Here is an 18,346-nt window from a genome sequence, read left to right on the forward strand (position 1 = left end):
TTTTTTTTTTTTTTTTTTTTTTTTTTTTTTTTTTTTTTGGTACCAGGGATCAAACTCAGGTCCTTGTTCTTGGAAGGCAGGCGGTGGAACTGCTGAGCTAAATCCCCAGCCCTGTTTTATACTTTTAAATTTAATTTAGTTTAAGTTTTGCTGTACTGGGGATTGATCCCAGGGCCTTTGCACAGAGCTGCATCCCCAGTCCTTTTCTATTTTTTATGTTGACTCAGGGTCTCAGTTGCTGAGTTACCTGGGCTGGGCTTGAATTTATGACACTCCTGCCTCAGTCTCCCAGTGTGCTGGGATTACAGGCATGTGCAGCTACACCTGGCTTCACCTTACGTCTTGCAGTGACCTGCTGCTCCCGCTGGAGCAGGGATTCTGGGAACACGGGTGGAGCTGAGGAGCTGTATCATCAGAGGCTCCTTTGTCATCCAGGGGGCATCCCTGAAATGGAGCAGGCCTTTCTCCCTGTTGCCTTGGTGATGAGAATCCCTCTGCGCACACGCGTGATGGTGCCATGAAGAGGCCGTGTGTAAATGAAATGCAGGGCAGGCAGGCAGAGAAGCAAATGACCTGGCTGACGCCACTTTGCTGGAGACACCTGGGCACCAGGAAGGACCTGGGGAAGGCGGGGATGTGGAGAGTGGTACAGAGACCAAAAGGTCGCACCCAGTTCTGTGTCAGACACGCCCGGGCCCCTGCGATTGGCCTCAGAGCGGACCCGCCAGGTCTTTTTGGGTCCTCGTCCACCTGCCCTATGGCCACCGGCTGGGGCTGCGGAGTGGTGGCTTTGGGGTGGCAGCAGCCACCAGCCGTGTGGAGAGGGTTGTGGTTGGTAGAGAAGGGAGGCAGGAACCAGCCAGGCGGGGCAGTGGCTTGAGATGCACTGTGCCCCGAGGCCCCAGAGGCAGAGGTCGGAGGTTGTGGGGTTCCCCAGAGTCTGACTCTGTGGGACCGAGACTCTGGCTCCCTTGGGGCGTGGGGCGTGGGTCTTGGCAAGGGGCACATCCTGTTCCAGTGCCCAGGGTCGTAGTGCTCTGTTCTGCTGCTGCCCGCCTTGGGTGTGACGGGGAAGGTGGTTTGGGGAAGGACAGCGCCGGACCTGGAATCCAGAGCGAGATGCAGCCTCCTGTGTGGCTCGACGCCTGCAGCCCGGGCAGCCCGTCGGCATCTACGGGCTGGGGCAGGTGGAGCATCACCTCTGTAATGCGCAAGGTTGGAGAAATGGCTAGAGAAGGCGTCCCTTTCGCTGAAAGGGAGCTGCTGCCACCTTTCCTGTGGCCCCGGTGTGAGGCCACTGCCTGGCCGTTGGTTGAGCCCGGCCTTTTCTGAGCTGGGCCTTTCTCTGCATGGCGCTCAGACACTTTCATAATTCCACATCCTTGCTTGTTTAGTCCGTGGTGCATCTGAAGCGTACAGACTCACAGCTGCTGGCCCTGGCCATCCACCGACTCCTGTCCCCGATGGGCAGGCCGGTGTGGAGTTTCCCGGTCAGTGTATGGTGTTTGCTGGGTGACACTTGACTGCCAGCTGGGTGCACACGCCGAGGTCCTGGCCCTGCTCCCCCGAATCTTCCCCATCCTAGGACTTGTGCCCCTCCCCATGTGCACTTGGCCCCCAGTTGGCACAGTTGGCTTGGAACCAGTTGGACAAGCACTTCAGATTGAGAAGCCAGCTTGGCCCAGGCAAGGGGGAGGAGGCTTCTGCTAGCGGCAGACACTTGTCATGTACGTAATGTGGCCGGGGCCCTGAGTCATGCATGCACGGTCTTTCCAAACCCGCTCTCCCGGCCCAGTTCTTCGGAGCGTGTGTGTTTTTTAAGTTTTTAAAATTGCAGATTTACAGGGTTTCAACCTGGCCCTGTAATTGACCGTTTCCTCCTCTGGTTGTAGGGCCCGAGAGCCCTTGCAGGCCTTTGCCGTGTGACGTTACTGCCACAGGGCGGGGCCAGGAGCGCGCAGGGCAGTGTGGTAAACCCATGGCTCCCTGGTGTAGGGGGGGCCCCGGGGGGGCCCCGCCTTGAACTTCAGACAGCTTTATTTCTCTAGTGGCCTTTCTGTCACCCCCTCTGTCAAGCGCTCTGGGGCTCTCCCAGGATTTCTGTGTCCGGGTCTCAGCTGACTGCTTTCCCCAGAACGAGGGTGGACAGTGATATCTCATATTTCTGTCTTCTGCCCATGCCGAAGACGGCTTCCTTAAAGTTTGCGGGGTGATCCGCGTAATTATCTCCCTCTTTGTTCTCGTGTCCCTGTGCTTTGGAAGGAGGGTCTCTCTAGGCCGAGTACCAAGTGTGTGGGGTCGGCGGGTGTATCAGTTTCCTGTTGCTTACGTGACAGATTCCCGCAGAGTTAGTGGCTGAACAATGCTCATTTATTCTTTCGTGGCTCTGGAAGTCAGAAGTCCAAGACCCATGGCACTGGCTCAAGTCAAGGTTATTTGCGGATTGAGCAGCTGCAGGGAGCTGAGAGCAGACCCTGTTTCCTTGTCTTTCCCGGCTCTGGAGGTGGCCCTGAGCTCCCTGACCTCCGCCTCCATCTCACGACCCTTCTTCTGCCTGTGACCCTCCTGCCGCCCTCCGGAAAGGACAGATGTACTTTCTTCAGGCTCGCCCATGAACTAGGGAGTCTCGCCTGCTGGGGTCCTTCGTCAAGTGCCCTCTCCACATCTGTTTTGCTGTGTAGGCAACATAGTCTCAGGCCCTGGGAGCTGGGGATGCGCATCTCCAGGGCGGCCACTCTGTCCAGGCTTTGTGGCGTTCCCACCCCACACCCCTGAGATCTGTGGCTCCTGGGCCTGCAGACTTGAGTGCAGCACAGAGGAGCTGCTTAAAACCAAAACAAAGGGGCGGACATTTGGGTTGTTTGTACTCTGGGGGGTTGTGAGCAGTGCGGTCAGGGACACTGTTGCATAGGGTTTGTTTAGACACCTATTTTCAGTTCTCGAACAGAGTTGCCGTCCTTACCGAGGTGCCACTGAACTGCGTGTCCCAGAGCCATCCCAGTGTCACCCTCCATCGGCAGCGTGGACGCTCTGGTTTCTCTGCATCCTGGGGAGAGAAGCGTGGTCTGTCCACGAAGAGGAAAGCAGCTTTCCCACAGGCTATGTGTGCAAGAGGCTTAGAATTAGGGTTTGGAACGACGGAGCGGCACACGAGACCCTAGAGTGTGCGATTCCATTTATAGGAAGTGTCCAGAGCGGGCAGACACACAGGGACACAGGAGGGTTAGCAACTGCCACAGGAACGGGGTTTGGGGACCGACTGCTGATGGGGTCCCACCCCCTTTTGGGGTGATGAAAATGTTTAGGACGTAGACAGTGGTGATGGTTGCATGTCACCAAATTCCCTTATTGCTGTGGAGTTGTATGTTTAAAATGGGAACTGTGGTAAATGTTATGTTGTGTATATTTTACGATGGTAAAAACAACACAAAAGAGGAGAAGCTCTTTTCTTCTTGAAAGTTACCCAAAAGTCTTTTCTCCTCCAAAATGTTTTGGGCGCACTTACAGGATATTGATCAACCTTCTGAGTGGCTGTTGCAACTAACCGCTTCATGAGAATCAACTCCTCTCTAAACCTTTCATGAGGCTTTCTAGGAACGAAGGGCACCCCTAAGAATTCTGACTCCTCCTAGAGCTCACATTCCGTGGGGGTAGTTACGTCACAGGGAAGGGCCCTGACCACTTTTTTTTGATGGTGATTGGAACAGTTCCACCTTCTGTTGGATTTCTCTTCTCTAAATGGACATGATGCTTTTCTTCTTGAAACTCCTGAGCTGTTTATTTCATGCATATTTAAAAACACAGGGACTGTTGTAGCACTCGTCCAACTACCACACAGCTTTATCACTGTTTACTGCCTTCCCAGATTTGCTGCAAAAGCAAAACCAAAGCTCTCCCTCTGCCTTCTCCTTACTTTCTCCTTAGAGCTAGCCGTGATCCTGAATTGTATGTTTACTGCTTGATGAATATTTATGTGATTTTACTGCATAACTACCTTTCCATAGACAGTGCATTTGGCATGTTTTCAAACTTTATATAAATAGATTGTGCTGCAAGAATCATTCTGCAAGTTTTGTCTTTTGCTCAATGTAACATTTCCCAGATTAATCCCTGCTGATACACGGAGCTCTAATTCTTTCATCCCTCTGAGGTACAATATTCCTTAATGTAGATTTTCTATCATTTAACTCACTCTTCCATCATGGGTAAATGCTGTTTAAATTTTTTGCACTTACAGATTTCAGAGCCCAGTTTTTGGTACATGGAATCTTAAATATTTATATGAGACCCTCCAGTGGGTCGTGAATTTTAAGCTGAGGGCTGCAACTCATTAATGAGTATGACGTGGAAGCATAAATAGAGAAATTGGGGAGATTAGCACAGAACTGAAAATATCCACAGTGTGGCCATCTACCGATTCTGCGTCCCTATATCCAGATAGTCTGGGCACCCAAGAAAAGAAGTTTTCGCTCATGAAGCATCAGTGTCTTTTCAGTGGGTGAGCTTTCTGGTTGTCATGGCAAACACTCTTCTTGCTGAGGGTGGGAATGACAGAATAGAAGCTGGAGCTCTGTCGTGTGTCCGGAGCAGAGAAGGGCCTAGCCCCCAGGTTTACATTATCCTCCGCTTCCTGTCTCTTGCCAAAGTGTCCTCCAAAGTGACTGTAGCCATCAGCAAGTTGTGTCTGAGGATAAAAGATTTGTAAATGAGAGGGTATCATAGTCATTTTCTCATCACTGCACACAATACACAGCGCTGGCTGTTTGAAGGAGGAGAGGTTTTATTTTGGGTGACAGTTTTAGTCCGTAGTTGGCTTCCTTCTCTAGGCAGGAAGGCATAGTAGAAAGGCCTGGCGGAAGAGTGCTGCTCACATCATGGTGGCCAGGAAGCAGAGAGGGAAGTGAGGAACCAGAGGGAGACAAACTCTTCCGGGTCACACTATAGTGACTGCTTCTTAATAGAGAGTCAGCCATCAGTCTCCAGGATCCAGTCACCTTCTGAAAGTCCCACTTTGCCCGAGTCTCTCTGGGGCCATCTTGATTTAAACCGTGACACAGGATTTCTCCAGAAGGCAGTCCTCACATACCTTACCCTGGGCCAGTGTTCTTCAGGCTTGATTTTACGGATTTTCTATCATTTGGTTGAAGAAATTCACTCCACTTAATTTCTCTGCTGTCAAGAGGCAGAATTAAGTTATTCCTCTGTGAAAAAATGATTCAAGCCGGGTATAAAGGATGTAAAATGCCACGGTGAAACATCAGCTGAGAAGCTGATGGATCAGCTGCCACTTGGATCTTGCTTTAAAGGGGAAGAAAGTGATGCTTAATCACTTTCAAAAGAGAAATAAGCAATGATGATGAATTTGATGCATCTTGAAGCCGAGTGACTCATTATGGCCCACTGTTATTTTCCAGTGATAAAGCGGCCAGCATCTTCCATGTCCTCTTGACTGATGGTCCCAGAACAGAGATGCGCTTGCCCTGAGCTCTGTAAACACGGGCAGCGGCCACTTAGCAGCGGCTCAGTTGATGACAGATGTCTGGGCAGCAAATTGGCAGCTCCAGAACTTGTTCTGTTTTGTTTGCTGTTTTCTTTTTCCCTCCACTTTGGGTCAAATTAAAAATATATTGGATTTGACTAAAAATACGCATTTTGGGTGTTTCTGGAGAAACTGGATCTGCGTGAGCATTGGATCCGACTCCGGCTGCTCTGTCTAGAAGAGGCCGGGCCTGAGCCTGGTAGAGCATGCCCGTCATCCCAACTAGAGCTTTGGGAGGCTGAAGCAGGAGGATTGCAACTTCAAGCCCAGCCTGGGCAACTTAATAACATGGTGAGATCTCATCTCAAAATAAAAAATAAAACAAAACGGACCGGGGACGTTGTTCAGGGTGAAGGTCCTGGGCTCAGTCCCCAGTGGGGAAAAATAGTAAAAGGCCCAGGCTGTGGTCTACTACAGGCCCTTCTGTTTCTCCCACCCCTTCTCAGATGAAAAAACAGCTGGGCTTGGGGGTGTGTATCAGTTTTTAATTACCGCGACCAAGTGTCAGATATGAACAACTAAAAGGTGGATGTTTTTGCCTCAAAGATTTTCATCCATGGTCATCTAGTTTCATGGCTTTGAGGCCTGTGGGGAAGCAGAAACATCAGGAAGGAGAAAAACTGCTCACCTCATGGTAGCCAGGAAGCAGGGGAGGGTGAGGAAGAGTTGGCCTGGAACTCATGGAGCTCCTCCTGCCTCAGCATCCCAAGAGTCAGGATTACAGGCATGCACAAGCCTAGCTCTCTGTTTTTTTGATACTTGTGATTGAACTGAGGGCCTTTGCACTGAGCTACATTCCTAGTTCTTTTAATTTTATTTATGTATTTTTATTTTCAAACAGTTTTGCTAACCATTTATTTTCAAACAGTTTTGCTTTCTTCTTACAACTTAGGAACTATTTATTTCATGCATGGTAAAAATACAAACTTGGACTCGAGCTTGCGATCCTCCTGTCTCAGCCTGTTGGAATGCTAAGATTACGGGTGTGTACCACAGAGCCCTGAAGAAAAGTTTTTCTTGATATCCCTACATGTGAGCCATGTGACCCACAACAAGTCATCGAAACTCCTTTTGCCTTCCCTTCCTCAGCTTTAAAACAGGGGGACTTTTGTGTCCACTGGACAGAGTCACTGCGGATTTTGTGGTCTCGGTGTCGAGTGCCTGTGACATTGCTGGGCCTGTGCTCAGCTGCCATAGGAAGGGTTGCCCTGGAACCACTGGCATGGACGTGTGTCTCCAGAAGGCAGGCGGGCACCTAGGAGAGAGGAGTTTCTGGAAAGGTGCAGAGGCGTCATCCTCTGCAGTGCAGGGAGTATCCCTGTGACCAGTGCACAAGCAGAAAGCTTCCATGCCGAGAGAGGACAGCAGGAGATTCTGTTCGGAGTAACCTGAGTGCCTGCGTGGTAAGCACGGAGAAGGATCCATCGAGGAACCTGAGGAGCCATCACAGGGCTCCCACTGCAAGGGGAGTTTCTTTCTAAATGCAGATCTGTCGGGCCTGCTTCTCCTGGGCCTGTGGGTACAGCTGGCATGGGTCCCCTGGCTGGACCCTGGGCCACCGGAGGAGCCCCGGTGACCTGGACTCTGGGGCTGCACAGCGGGGCGACTGCCTCTGGTGGGCTGCGTGCATCTGGCCTCTCCAGACCTTTCCTGTAAGGTGGGGCTCTCAGCACACGCTGACCGCGGAAACGCAGTGAAGCAAAACACATGAAGCAACCCAACCTCTGTGAACCCCCTTCCCCGGCGGCGTCTCTCCACAGCAGATGCACACCCCAAAGATTTGAACAGAGATGCAGCATTTTGGAAAGAATCCCGCCTCTCAGTTGTAGTTTTTTAACCAGAAATATATCATTAGGCAAGTGACATTGGATTTTTCAAGAGAATTTTAAGCTACGTTCCGTTTTTCTTCCTGGAAACTCTTCCATTCTACTTGTCCCTGTTTTAAAGGTGACAGTAAAAAAAAAAAAAAAAAAAAGCAAGAGCTTTATCAGAGGCCTGTGCCATGATTTATTGAGGGAAAATTGCTGTGAAATCTCCTGTCTGCCCCACGCTGTTCCTGCCTCTGGGAAAGCGGGAGGCCCAGAGAGGCAGCGGAGAGCTGCAGATCCTGCCCGCCGTGCTCACAGGACCCTGGATCTGAATGTTAGCTAAGGACTGAGGGGTTTTGTGATGTGCTGGGATGCACCAAGAGGGGACAGGTATGTGGGTCAGTTAAAATTATGCTTTTTGGAGTTGGAACAGGGCTCAAGCCTGCTACTTAGTAGTTGTGTGACCCCGGGTGACTCAGCCCGTTCTTTGGGTTCTCACCAGTGACACAGAAAGGCGAGGGGTAGCACCTGGGTCGTTTGCCTGGGCCCGATGAGGTGATGGAGGAGGTGTTTGTCCTTGGTGGGGGAAGATGAATGCACACGTTCAGGTCTGGGCCAAACAAGCCCGCAGGAGGTGGCTCCTTCTGACCAGGTATCAGACAGCGCCAGGCCCACAGGGGCATCTCCCAGTGGAGCGGGCGTGACGAGGGAGGTCCCGGGCTGACGACCCCCACACTGAGGGAGCCGGAGCGTGGGCTCTGCGGTTTCTCCTTTTAGGATGGGTCCAGATTTTCACGGACTGTCCCCGATCTCCTTGCTGCTCCTCCATTCTTGGGGGACCTTTTCTGCTGGGGTGTTGCCTGGGAGCGAGGTGTCCCTGAGCTGCCCCAGGTGCATCTGTCTTGTCTTCTTGAAGGTGGAGGGGCTTTGGCAGGGTCCTGTGGCCCAGGGAAGGCAGTATCTCGTGGTCCAGGGGAGGCTGCCATTGTTAGTCAGGGGCAGCAGGGCCTGGCTGTGACTCGTGGGCCCGAGAAGCACCTCTGGGGGCTGCCTGTGGCTGGATGCTCCATTTCGCACAGGGAGGGGTGGCAGGTGGCCTCTGTGTGAGCTTCAGCAGGCCAGCGGCTTCCTGAAGGTGGGTGCTGATGTGGGGTCTTCCGTGATTACCTCTCGGTCCCTCCAAGGCTCTGGTGCCAATGCTGGGGTCCCCGCATGTGGGGGTGTGGGGGGAACCACATTTCCTGCTTTAAGCAGGCTTCAGGGAGCTGGGTGACAGTCCCTGCTGTGGGGTTGGTTTTCAGTCTGTTCTTTTGCAACCAGTTCCTTCTTAAGATGGAAAGCGAACCTATTTTAAATTAATGTGGAAACATTGTAATTAAACATTTATAAGCGAAGTAGATTTATAGCTACTGTGGTTAGATTTTTCACTGTCAGCAGATGCCAATGAAGCTAAAAAACCCATGGAACTGTAAGAAAAATGTTTTTTTTTTTTTTTTTTAATCTGTTAACAATGGTAGACTTTATTCTATTTGTTTTCTCTGGTGCTTTAGTGACAATGAGATAGAATGCAGCTGCATACCGTGAAATTGTGTTGGATCGGGATGGGCAGGGCTGATGGGAGTGAATTTTTTTCCCTGTGATAATTTATTAAGGCTGCCTTGGGAATCGCAGTGTCTGTCTGGGGTGCCTGTGCGCTGAGGGGAGCGTCATTTATTAACTATCAATCTTCTCCATCCTCCTTTCTCTGGAAGATGGACTCTCTCCTGCACACAAAAGACTTGGAACGTAACTGGAGAAAACACCCCCAATTACTGGAAATACACCCGCTTTTTAAATTCATGCTTCCTTCTTTGCATGGAATAGTCTTCATTTTCTTCTGTGTCATTTAGAAATAATGCGAGGTCCTTGTTGAAAGATTTGGAAAGGAGAAAGTCCAAAGAGCCACGTTAGCGTTTTTTCTGTTTTCACTCGGTACTTCTGTTCTCTGTGTTTCTTGCATTCTGCATGAACAATTTTCTCTCTTGCGCTTTTTAGTTTTCTCTCTTACTATCTACCACGTGCATTTACACATGTGACCATCACCTTCTGTGAACTTTTTGATCACGCCTCGCCATTTCTTCACGTGAGTGTTACATAACCAACCTGCTTTCCACAGTTTGGCCGGTGAGTTTGTGTCTAAATGTTTCGCTGTTCTAAATCAGACATGAATCTTTGTCTTGTAGGGTTTTCCCCAAGGTGCATTCCTGATGGGATGGTGCCAGGTGTCGATGTTTTTGAGAGTTGTCACACACTTTGGGAAACCATCTTTCCGGAAGCACGGTCAGCTTGGTGAAGCTTGGTCTGATGCATGACATGGCCGCACTGTGCCGTGAGCCATCGCCGGTGCCGTGCTGTGAGACAGGCTGTACATGACTCCTGTGTCACAGCAGCAGTGGACGCAGGCGAAGAGAGGAGCCTGAGTCAACTGCAGGCCCAATGCAGCTGGTAGGAAACATAAGAGCATGGTCAGGGTTCCAGAGGAAAAGAAATTCCAGTCCAGCACAGTAGCCTGCTGCCCGCCCTGTGGACCTTGGACCTGCCCACCCCACTTCTCAGTCACAGAAGTGCCTTAGCCTGTGTCCCTGCTGGACCCGTTTCTCTCTGAAAGGAGTCCCCAGCCGGGGCTACACAACAGGAGGTGTGCAGCCCCTCCACGCGGCTCCTCACTTCCTCAGCATTGCCTTCTGTCCTGTCAGCGCCCCTAGATTCTCACAGGAGCACAGACCTCACTGAGAACCGCACACAGGCAGGGGACCTAGGTTGTGCTTCTGATGAGAATCTGCTGCCTGATGATCTTTAGTGGAGCTGAGGTGGTGATGCTAGCCCTGGGGATTGTAGTCATTATGTATCACAAACATACTAAACAAGAAAAAGAAACGAAAGAACCAATCTCCCCCACCCATCCATGGAAAATTTGGCTTTTGTGACCCACTTCTGGTGACCAGAAGGCTGGGCATGGCTGCTCCATTGAATCCTGACTGGTGCCCACTCTGGCAGGAAGGGTGGGACCTGCGCCTCTCCTCTCCCTTCATAGTGTTTAGTATCATATTAACTTTTTGCTTTCTTGCTAAGTATAAAATATATTCAACTCTTTGTAATTTCTTTTGTACATAATGGGACCAGAACTTTTTTGGAATTGACTAATTTTCCCTTCTCCGGTAATTGTCTTTTCACATCTTTGGTAGCCCAGGGCAGTGGTGGAGGAGGCAGGCTCTGTGTCTCTGTGCCCTCCCTGTCTTTGACTTGTGACCTTAGTCATGGGATCCCTCACTCCCTCAGTTTCTTCACTTGCAAAGTAGCAGTAACAGCCATAACAGTGCTATTGCTAATGATTGTGTTAGTGGTAATAGCACCCACTACTGCCAGTCATTAACTGTTGCCATTCAGCCCCAGACACCCTCAGCACCTGCTCTGTGGTGAATGCCTCTCCTTTGCAGTGAGCACTATGTGGGTTTTGTCGGTAGGGGCTGCTGGAGCAGTGCCCACCTTCATGCCCAGCAGGCTCTTGTCTTCTTTTCTTGCTGCCCTGCGCTGATGTGACTTGAATGTAAACCTGTGGCCCAGGCCTGGGGACCATCTTCCCAGGGCCTCCCAATGTGGACACCATGCAGCCCCGCCTGGGTGCTGCCCTGCTGGCTGGTGACTCTTGGTACCTTCTGCACAGCTCTGCCAGCCAGGGCCCTGCCCCTGGGAGTGTGGACTCTGGTAGCCCTAGCGTAGACAGTGTATACCCTCAACCTGTGTCCCTGCTATTGTGCCTGGTCTGGACGCTACCTTAGCTCTGCCCACCCCAGCTTCAGTCCTTCTGCTCCCAGGGCACTGTTCTTCACTTGCCTGGCACTGGGGGCAGCTCTGGGCAGGGCCTCCCAGTGAACTTGCAGCCCAGGGGGCTTTGACCTCTCTTTCTCCAACAGCATGTGAACCCCTGTGTTAGGAAGGCCCTAGACCTGCCAAGCTGCACTTTATATCAGCTTCACATGATTCTTTTGTGTTCTCTTTTTACTTTGGTAAAGTCTCCCTGTTATAATTAATAGTTCTTTGTGTTAAACTTCTCTTGTTCAGATTACTAATTGGACTCCACATGATACCCTAACTCACTGAATTGTGAGCGTAATATGAGATGGCTTATACTATGCACTTGTATCCCTGGTCTGTAAATAGTAAGTGCTCAATGATTATTAGTTATTGTGACCTTTGGCATCTTAATATTTTCTTTTTTCTTCTTCTTTTTTTTGTGGTACCAGGGATTGAAGTTAGGACCTTGCCCTTGCGAGGCAGGCGAGGTGCCATTGAGCTAAATCCCTGGCCCTTACTGATTTTTATGAGCTTTTATGAAGAATGTGAACTTTAGAAACTCAGAAAGAGGGGCTGGGGATTTAGCTTAGTGGTTCTGCTGCCTGCCTCACAAGCACAAGGATCCAAGTTTGATCCCTGGTACCCCTCCCCCCCAAAAAAGAAACTCAGTGTAATCTGATGGCCTACAGAATGTCTAGTTAGGAGACCTGATTTAGTGTTCACTAAGAAGCAGTCAGACTAAGCATAGTTTTAGAGTAAAGAAGCTTGGATCTAGGTCAGGGCTCTGTGATTGGCTAATCTGGGGGAGTCCTTTATCCTTTTCTAGCCTCATTTCTCATTTATCAAAAAGTGATAAAATTCTGCCTATTTTTTTAGAGTTGCTGGGAGGATTACAAGAGACAGGAACAATAAAGCACGGAGGGCAGTTTTACCCCAGCAGTAGGCATTTCAGAAACACGGCTTCTTTCCCTTCCTTCATGAAGTTATTTGCTTTCACTTGCTAATGAAGTACCGCATTTGGCCTTCATAGCAACCTTCAGCAGCCACCACGGTAGGCATGATTCTCCGTAGTTTTCAGAGAAGAATTGAAGCACAAAATCACTGAACTATTTAGCACTGTGCAGCTGATTGCCAGCAAAGAATGGACCAGAGTGCCGCACGTGGTGTTATTTTGTTGTACTCCCAAGCCAGTTCGCTCTGTACTCCACAGCTCCTTGGTGGAGCACACCTGGTGTCCCCTTGGAGTGACCCTCTTTGTTTTGATTTGTACATTTTGTGTTAGAATCGACCTTGATATTACTATTCTATGTCAGTTTTCTTTTGGTAACCACCAGGCAATTTATAACTTTCAATTTAAATGTGTACCTCAGATGTTTTGGCAGTCTATCAATCTTTGCCTGTTAACTGGCATATTTTGTCCATTTACATTTAATATAACCACTAATATTTTAATCTGTGCTCTTACTATGTGTTTTGCCTTGATTGTCCTTATATAATTTCTTGCTTTCTTTTGGGCCGAGGAAAAGGGGGAAAGAATGGAATAAAAAGAAGTTCTCAGTTAATTTCACATTTGTACATTCTTTCATTATTGTTCTAGTGGCTACTTTATAGAGTTCAATGTCACATTAACTCATCAGCATCTAATGTTATATTTGATAACTTCTCCATATTTACAGAGAATTCTTATAATATGTTGACTCCCTTTATTGTACTTCCCAATTACATGCCATTTTTCTCCTGTAGGTTAATTCTCTTTTCTTACATACTATTAGTGTTATTTTATATAGTTATTATTCACTCACATTATCTACATATTTCCCATTTTCATTCTTTTTTTCCTACATGCTTATGTTGCCTATGTGGGCTCACTTTTTTCTGTTTCTTTAGAATTCTATTGAGTAGTATTTGCTATAGGTAAATAGTATCAGTTTTTGTTTATCTGAAAATGCCTTTATTTAATTTTTATTCAGAGAGAATATTTCTCCTAATAATAGGAATCTAAGTTGGCAGTTATTTTCTTTCAACATTTCAAATATATCATTGTATTGTCTTCTGGCTTGTATTGTTTCCATTGAGGAGGTGCTGCCATTCTAACTATTTTTACTTTCAAGGCAATTTTTGTTCAGTGGCTGCTTTAAAAAAAAAATCAAACAATTTTGAGGTATAATTTAGATACAGTAAAACACATCCATTTTAAATGTACATCTCGATGAGTTTTGACAGATATGCGCACCCAGCTAATCACCACTCCACATCAGGAGGTGGCCGGTACCTGCTGGTGTCTAGTGCTTCATCCCAGCAACCTCGCCCATCCGCTCTCTGGAAGCGTTTTGCCTTGGTAGAGACTGGCTTGGTCTTTTCTGGAGTTTAATGTGGGTGCAAAGAAACATCTGGAAGCTTTGGCTCAGCCTAATTCTTTGAGGCTTATCCAGGATGCTGTGGGTGTTAGCACCCAGGCCTGCACCACCCTGCCCAGCCTCATTCCTTTGGGCAGAGACCATTTGTCCACTTGTCATTTATGCATCTGCGCCTGCTTTCTCTTTCAGCTGTGAGCTATTCTGAATAAGGCCGCTTTGGAATTCATATGCAGATATTTGTGTGGGTATGTCTACATTTTATTTGAGTAGGTATCCAGGAGTAGAGCATTGTTCAGTGTCCATGTCACATTATAAGGAGTTGCTACATTGTTTTTCAAAGTGACTGTATCATTTTCTGTTTTCTATTGTAATATATGAGAGATTGGTCTGCACTCTCTCCTTGTCAACATTTGATGTTGTCAGTCTAATTTTACCCATTCTAGTAAATATACAGAAGTAGTTCTTTGTGACTTTATTTACATAATAGCTACATGTAACTAAATATTTTGAGCAGTTTTCCTGTTATTACTTGGCATTCAGATATTTTTATACCAGGGAAGAATAGCTACTTATATATTTTCCCATTAAAAATCAGGTTTATTAATTTCTAATTGTTATTGTTTTTCTTTTTGAATAAATTTTATGTTATCCCACCCCCCCCTCACATATCCTTTCCTATTTTCTAATTATTAAGTTGTAAGAGTTGCTTTTATATTCTGGAACACCAGTTATTTATTTATTTATTTATTTAGGTACCAGGGATTGAACTTGGGACCTTGTGCTTACAAGTCAGGCAGCAGAACCACTGAGCTAAATCACTGACCCTCACCAGTCATTTATTAAATATATGTTTGTAATCATTTCTCTTTAGTGCATGGCTTTCCTTTTAATTTGTTTTATTAATGCCTTTAAGAGCAAAGTTTTATATTTTGACAAAATTCAGTTTATCAGTCTTTAATTTTATGGCTTATAATCTTGTGTCTTAATCTTTACCCTATTTTAGATCACTAAAATTTTGTACTCTTTCCTAGGAGTTTTATGATTTTAGCTCTAATGTTTTAGTTTATAATTTGTTATGGTTTATTTTGTATATGGTGTGAGATAAGGACACAGATCTTTTCCTTTTTCTTTTTGTTATTTCTGTATTCTTCCAGCTCTTCTCTCCCCTTGTTCCTATCATGATTCTTTTTTTGCCAAATGTTCCAGCAACATTTGTTGAACAACAACAACAACAACAACAACAACAAAAACAACACGCAACAAAACAACAGCAACAACATTCCTTTCCCGTGAAAATACCTCGCCACTTTTGTGGACTATCAGTTATTACATGATTATGAATCTGTTACTGGATTCTGTTCTGTTCTTCCTACCGTGTGCCCATTTGTCCACGTTATCTTGGTTGTGTTGAAAATAAATAACGTACGCTCTTTAACTCTCATGTTCTGTTTCAGTATTGCTTTGCTATTCTAAGTCTTTTGATTTCTGCAAAGTTTAGGAAGAAGTCAATCAGTTTCTGCAAAAAAGCCTGCTGGGATTTTGATTGAGATTATACTGACTCTATAGATTATTTTTTGGGAGAATTATGTAAATTTTAATGATAATGACTTATGACCTATGGATATTGTATCTATTAATTTAGTTAGGTCTTTTAAAATTTGCTTAGCAATGCTTTGTAGTTTTTGGTGTGCAGTTATTGCAAATATTTTGTTGAATTTACCACTAAATTTCCTGTTTCTTGATGCTATTGCATGAAAGTGGAGATATTGCTTTAAAATTTGATTTTGTCAGTTTAGATATAGAATTGATTTTTATATTGAACTTGTATTCTGTGATTTACTAATCTCATATCTAATAGCTTTTTGAAAGGATTTTTTGTGACTTTCTAAGCAGATGGTGAATGATCATGTCCTGTGCAAAGAAAATTAATTTTTTTATACTTTATTTTTGAGAACTCCAGTAAATGGTGTACAGAAGTGGTGAGATTAGAAAATCTCTCCTTCTTCCTGATCTTGTCGAGAAGGCATTCAGACTTTCTCCACTATAATTGTTGCTAGTTGTAGCTTATATATTGTGTATTTTATAAAATTGAAGTTTTTTTCAAACAGAGGATTTATTATTATGTTTCATTGTGTCAAATTTTCCCTTTTCATGTTTTTGAAATGATATTTGGAAATTTTTAAGTTTGTTACTATGGTGAAATTCATGGACTGGTCACAGTGAAGTTTGCTGGATTGTGGTGGTTAAACTGACCTTGCATTCCTGTGATGAACCCTACTTGGTCATGATGTATAACCCTTTAATTAATTGTGAGTGTCTAATTATTCATGTTGTCTTAAGTTTTGTCTACATCTGTTAATGAAAGCTAGTGCTCCTGTCTTGTTCTCATGCATTTGTGTGGTCTTGTTAGCAAGGCAGTATCGAGAGACTGTGTAAGCAATGGGAAGTGTTATCTTCCCCCTGAAACAGTGGTGTGGAATTGCTATTAATGTTTTCCATAAATACTTAATAGAATTGGCCAGTGAGTCATCTTATCTTGGAATTTTCTTACTAGGAATATTTTATTTATAAATTCAATATTACTCATAGATGAATAGCAAACTAGGTTATTCACTTTTCATGCATGAGGTTTTATAATTTGCTTTGCAAGGAATTTGCTCATTTCATCTGAATTGTTGAATTTATTTACATAAAGTTGCATGTAATATCCCCATATTGCCCTTTAACATTAGCAGAATTTGTAGTGACGCCTATAATTTTATTCCTGATAATCACACTTTTGTGTGGTACTGGGGATTGAACTCAGGGTCTTTACACTGAAATATTTTTGGTGCAAGATCTTGCTAAGTTGCTAAATGGTTCATATTGGGCTCACACTTATGATCCTCCTGCCTCAGCCTCCCAGAGTGCTGGGATTACAGGCTTGCCCCTACCTGTCCAGTTATTCTTTTTTTTTTTTAAAAAGTAATTTTGGTGCAAGATCTTGCTAAGTTGCTAAATGGTTCATATTGGGCTCACACTTATGATCCTCCTGCCTCAGCCTCCCAGAGTGCTGGGATTACAGGCTTGCACCTCCCTGTCCAGTTATTCTTTGTCTTATTTGTGATTTGTTTGTCTAGAGACTAATCCGTCTTATTAGTCTTTTCAAATAACTAGCCTTTGGGTTTATTGCTTTCCCTGTTGTTTGTTTTCCATTCCACCGACTTGACTTCTATCTTTACTCTTTCTTTTTTTCTGCTTCATTTGGGTGTAGGTTTAATTTGCTCATCTTTTCCTACAGTCTTAGGTAGGAAGCTGTGGCTGGGAAGTTACAGGTGAGTCATAAACTCCTTTCTATGAGTGTGTTTTGTTGTGTTGGTGTGGACAAAAGAATTCAGAAGTAATGTCAGAGTTTCGCAAGAGTGAGAAAATGAATGAGTGAATGCGGAAGCCAGCAGGGGAAGAGGGAACTTTCACAGATGAGTTATAGTTGGAGGTGAGGGTGTGGCTCATGCTTTTTAAAGCTGTGCATGTGTGTGTACACGTGTAGGTGTGCATGCTTACACATGTGGCTTTGTATGTGTGTGGCAGCTGTCTGTATGTGATCTCTCTCTCATAGGCAGCCTTTGCTGCTTTGTGTCCTTTTCCGAGGGTGGAGGGAAACCGTTGGCCCCATTCTGCACGGACCGGAGCAAGATGAGCCTGCTGTGTCTCTTTATGTGGGGAAAGATGTGATGGTCGCATGTCCCAAGGACATAGGGCAGAGTTGAAAGGGATTCCCACTGCTTAACTATGAACACCAAATAACCAGGTACCAAAATAAATAGGACTTGGATACAGCAGGATCTCTGTTACTAAAACAGTAAATAAGTAAGCAGTTGCCTAGGAGGCAGGGAAGGAGGTCTCCTACCTCCAGGAGGACACTGTGTCTCCCTCCGCATGGCCAGGCTACTGGCACGGGAAAGAGTGAGGATTTCAGTGCCATTGTGGGTAGAGGCCGTGCCCGGCAGAGACCCTCAGTGGGTGCCACATCTCGCGGGAGCTCCGTGACGGACAGGGCACTAGCTGGGCCTTGGCGGTGCCCCCAGGTCGCTGGCTGGTTACTGGGACCACACAGTCCTTACACAGTGGGGAGCCCGGCTACACCCAATGTCAGCATGACCAGTGAGCAGTGGGTGGGTGCTCCGTGTCCTCAGATTTGATTCTGAAAAGTCACCCCCATTATGTGCCACCCCGGCCAGCGGTGTGGGATTTGAACCCGTGTAATCATGGGATGAGAAGTGTCTGTGGAGCAGTGGGGCAGCAGGCGGGGAGTGGGCTAGGGCCCTGGGGCTTCCCGCTTGCTGTGTCTTCACAGACGCTTTGTTTCTTCTGGCCTTGATTTCCTCTCATCAGAAAGAGGGCATTGATGTACCACCTCTCAGTTCTCTTCTGCCTTCTGCTGTTGCTGTGATGAAATCTAATCATTGGAAAGATTTCTTATCAGTGCTGCTGAAGACCTTTGTGGATTGATTACACATCGAAAATCGGGTGACAAAATACATCCCAGCAGACCTTTCGTGTCACTGGCGGTGTGTCCCGGGGGTGGGTGACAGTCCATGGGGCTTCTCAGAGATGCTGCATGAAGCACCACGAGAGAGAGAGAGAGAGAGAGAGAGAGAGAGAGAAGGAGAGAGAGAGATTTCTGTTCGTTCTTCATCCAAGTCCTGCTTTCGAGAGTCCAAGTGCTCACTGGCTTACTAAACTCTGCAGTTTGGTGCAGGTTGATGACTGTCGCCAAAGCCCAGGGACGCAGGAATTCTCAGCCAGGTGTGCGCCCACTGTGCCGT

At 46.6% G+C, this 18,346-nt stretch overlaps 1 protein-coding gene across 1 annotated transcript in view; it reads left to right on the plus strand.

Annotated features, from left to right (window-relative positions):
• Positions 1-18,346, plus strand: part of LOC104848381 (transmembrane protein 132B) — a 267,981-nt gene that overhangs the window by 121,573 nt on the left and 128,062 nt on the right. The gene's annotated exons all lie outside the window — the stretch shown is intronic.

Source organism: Fukomys damarensis, unplaced genomic scaffold (genome assembly GCF_012274545.1).
Source record: "Fukomys damarensis isolate Sample0158 unplaced genomic scaffold, DMR_v1.0_HiC HiC_scaffold_12, whole genome shotgun sequence".
NCBI lineage: Eukaryota > Metazoa > Chordata > Mammalia > Rodentia > Bathyergidae > Fukomys > Fukomys damarensis.